This window comes from Gymnoscopelus microlampas (assembly GCF_963454915.1).
Source record: "Gymnoscopelus microlampas genome assembly, chromosome: 7".
In the NCBI taxonomy this organism is placed as follows: domain Eukaryota; kingdom Metazoa; phylum Chordata; class Actinopteri; order Myctophiformes; family Myctophidae; genus Gymnoscopelus; species Gymnoscopelus microlampas.
Genome location: NC_139944.1, coordinates 53,388,503 through 53,391,826, shown reverse-complemented (window position 1 = coordinate 53,391,826; position 3,324 = coordinate 53,388,503).

The window sequence follows — 3,324 nt, the reverse complement described above, 5'->3', positions numbered from 1 at the left end:
TTTTTTTTTCGTTTCGGTAGTGTCACTACCGAAACGGAAAAAAAATGACTAAGTCCAGAGCTCGATGAATGTTAGGGACCAAAAAAAAAGTCACTACCAATCAACTTTAAATTGCCTGAAACATACTCCTAACAGGTTTTTGGGGGAACATTTTTTTTTTCGTTTCGGTAGTGTCACTACCGAAACGGAAAAAAATGTACTAAGTCCAGAGCTCGATGAATGTTAGGGACCAAAAAAAAAGTCACTACCAATCAACTTTAAATTGCCTGAAACGTACTCCTAACAGGTTTTTGGGGGAACATTTTTTTTCCCGTTTCGGTAGTGTCACTACCGAAACGGAAAAAAAAAGACTAAGTCCAGAGCTCGATGAATGTTAGGGACCAAAAAAAAAGTCACTACCAATCAACTTTAAATTGCCTGAAACGTACTCCTAACAGGTTTTTGGGGGAACATTTTTTTTTTCGTTTCGGTAGTGTCACTACCGAAACGGAAAAAAAATTACTAAGTCCAGAGCTCGATGAATGTTAGGGACCAAAAAAAAAGTCACTACCAATCAACTTTAAATTGCCTGAAACGTACTCCTAACAGGTTTTTGGGGGAACAATTTTTTTTCCGTTTCGGTAGTGTCACTACCGAAACGGAAAAAAAATTACTAAGTCCAGAGCTCGATGAATGTTAGGGACCAAAAAAAAAGTCACTACCAATCAACTTTAAATTGCCTTAAACGTACTCCTAACAGGTTTTTGGGGGAACATTTTTTTTTTCGTTTCGGTAGTGTCACTACCGAAACGGAAAAAAAATTACTAAGTCCAGAGCTCGATGAATGTTAGGGACCAAAAAAAAATTCAATACCAATCAACTTTAAATTGCCTGAAATGTACTCCTAACAGGTTTTTGGGGGAACTTTTTTTTTTTTTTTTTTTCGGTAGTGTCACTACCGAAACCAGCATTTTTTCGTCACCAGCATTTTTTGTCATTTTTCGTCACCAGCATTTTTTCGTCACCAGCATTTTTTGTCATTTTTCGTCACCAGCATTTTTTCGTCACCAGCATTTTTTCGTCACCAGCATTTTTTGTCATTTTTCGTCACCAGCATTTTTTTGTCACCAGCATTTTTTGTCATTTTTCGTCACCAGCATTTTTTCGTCATTTTTTGTCACCACTATTTTTTCATCACCAGCATTTTTTTCGTCACCAGCATTTTTCGTCATTTTTCGTCACCAGCATTTTTTCGTCACCAGCATTTTTTGTCATTTTTCGTCACCAGCATTTTTTCGTCACCAGCATTTTTCGTCATTTTTCGTCACCAGCATTTTTCGTCATTTTTCGTCACCAGCATTTTTTTGTCACCAGCATTTTTTCGTCACCAGCATTTTTTCGTCATTTTTCGTCACCAGCATTTTTTCGTCACCAGCATTTTTTCGTCACCAGCATTTTTTCGTCACCAGTATTTTTCGTCATTTTTCGTCACCAGCATTTTTCGTCATTTTTTGTCACCAGCATTTTTTCGTCACCAGCATTTTTTCGTCACCAGCATTTTTCGTCATTTTTCGTCACCAGCATTTTTTCGTCACCAGCATTTTTTCGTCACCAGCATTTTTCGTCATTTTTCGTCACCAGCATTTTTCGTCACCAGCACTTTTTGTCATTTTTCGTCACCAGCATTTTTTCGTCACCAGCATTTTTCGTCATTTTTCATCACCAGCATTTTTCGTCACCAGCATTTTTTCGTCACCAGCATTTTTTCGTCGCCAGTATTTTTTGTCATTTTTCGTCACCAGCATTTTTCGTCATTTTTCGTCACCAGTATTTTTCGTCATTTTTCGTCACCAGCATTTTTTCGTCACCAGCATTTTTTGTCATTTTTCGTCACCAGCACTTTTCGTCATTTTTCGTCACCAGCATTTTTCGTCACCAGCATTTTTTGTCATTTTTTGTCATTTTTCGTCACCAGCATTTTTTCGTCACCAGCATTTTTCGTCATTTTTCGTCACCAGCATTTTTTCGTCACCAGTATTTTTCGTCATTTTTCGTCACCAGCATTTTTCGTTACCAGCATTTTTTTGTCACCAGCATTTTTCGTTATTTTTTCGTCACCAGCATTTTTTGTCATTTTTCGTCACCAGCATTTTTTCGTCACCAGCATTTTTCGTCATTTTTCGTCACCAGCATTTTTCGTCATTTTTCGTCACCAGCATTTTTTCGTCACCAGCATTTTTTCGTCACCAGTATTTTTCGTCATTTTTCGTCACCAGCATTTTTCGTCATTTTTTGTCACCAGCATTTTTTCGTCACCAGCATTTTTTCGTCACCAGCATTTTTCGTCATTTTTCGTCACCAGCATTTTTTCGTCACCAGCATTTTTCGTCATTTTTCGTCACCAGCATTTTTCGTCACCAGCATTTTTTCGTCACCACTATTTTTTCGTCGCCAGTATTTTTTGTCATTTTTCGTCACCAGCATTTTTCGTCATTTTTCGTCACCAGTATTTTTCGTCATTTTTCGTCACCAGCATTTTTTCGTCACCAGCATTTTTTGTCATTTTTCGTCACCAGCATTTTTTCGTCACCAGCATTTTTCGTCATTTTTCGTCACCAGCATTTTTCGTCACCAGCATTTTTTGTCATTTTTCGTCACCAGCATTTTTTCGTCACCAGCATTTTTCGTCATTTTTCGTCACCAGCATTTTTTCGTCACCAGTATTTTTCGTCATTTTTCGTCACCAGCATTTTTCGTCACCAGCATTTTTTTGTCACCAGCATTTTTCGTCATTTTTCGTCACCAGCATTTTTTCATCACCAGCATTTTTTGTCATTTTTCGTCACCAGCATTTTTTCGTCACCAGCATTTTTTGTCATTTTTCGTCACCAGCATTTTTTCGTCACCAGCATTTTTCGTCATTTTTCGTCACCAGCATTTTTTGTCATTTTTCGTCACCAACATTTTTTCGTCATTTTTCGTCACCAGCATTTTTTCGTCACCAACATTTTTTTCGTCACCAGCATTTTTCGTCATTTTTCGTCACCAACATTTTTTCGTCACCAGCATTTTTCGTCACCAGCATTTTTTGTCATTTTTCGTCACCAGCGTTTTTCGTCACCAGCATTTTTTGTCATTTTTCGTCACCAGCATTTTTTCGTCATTTTTCGTCACCAGCATTTTTTCGTCACCAGCATTTTTCGTCATTTTTCGTCACCAGCATTTTTGGTCATTTTTCGTCACCAGCATTTTTCGTCATTTTTCGTCACCAGTATTTTTCGTCATTTTTCGTCAGCAGCATTTTTTCGTCACCAGCATTTTTCGTCACCAGCATTTTTTCGTCAC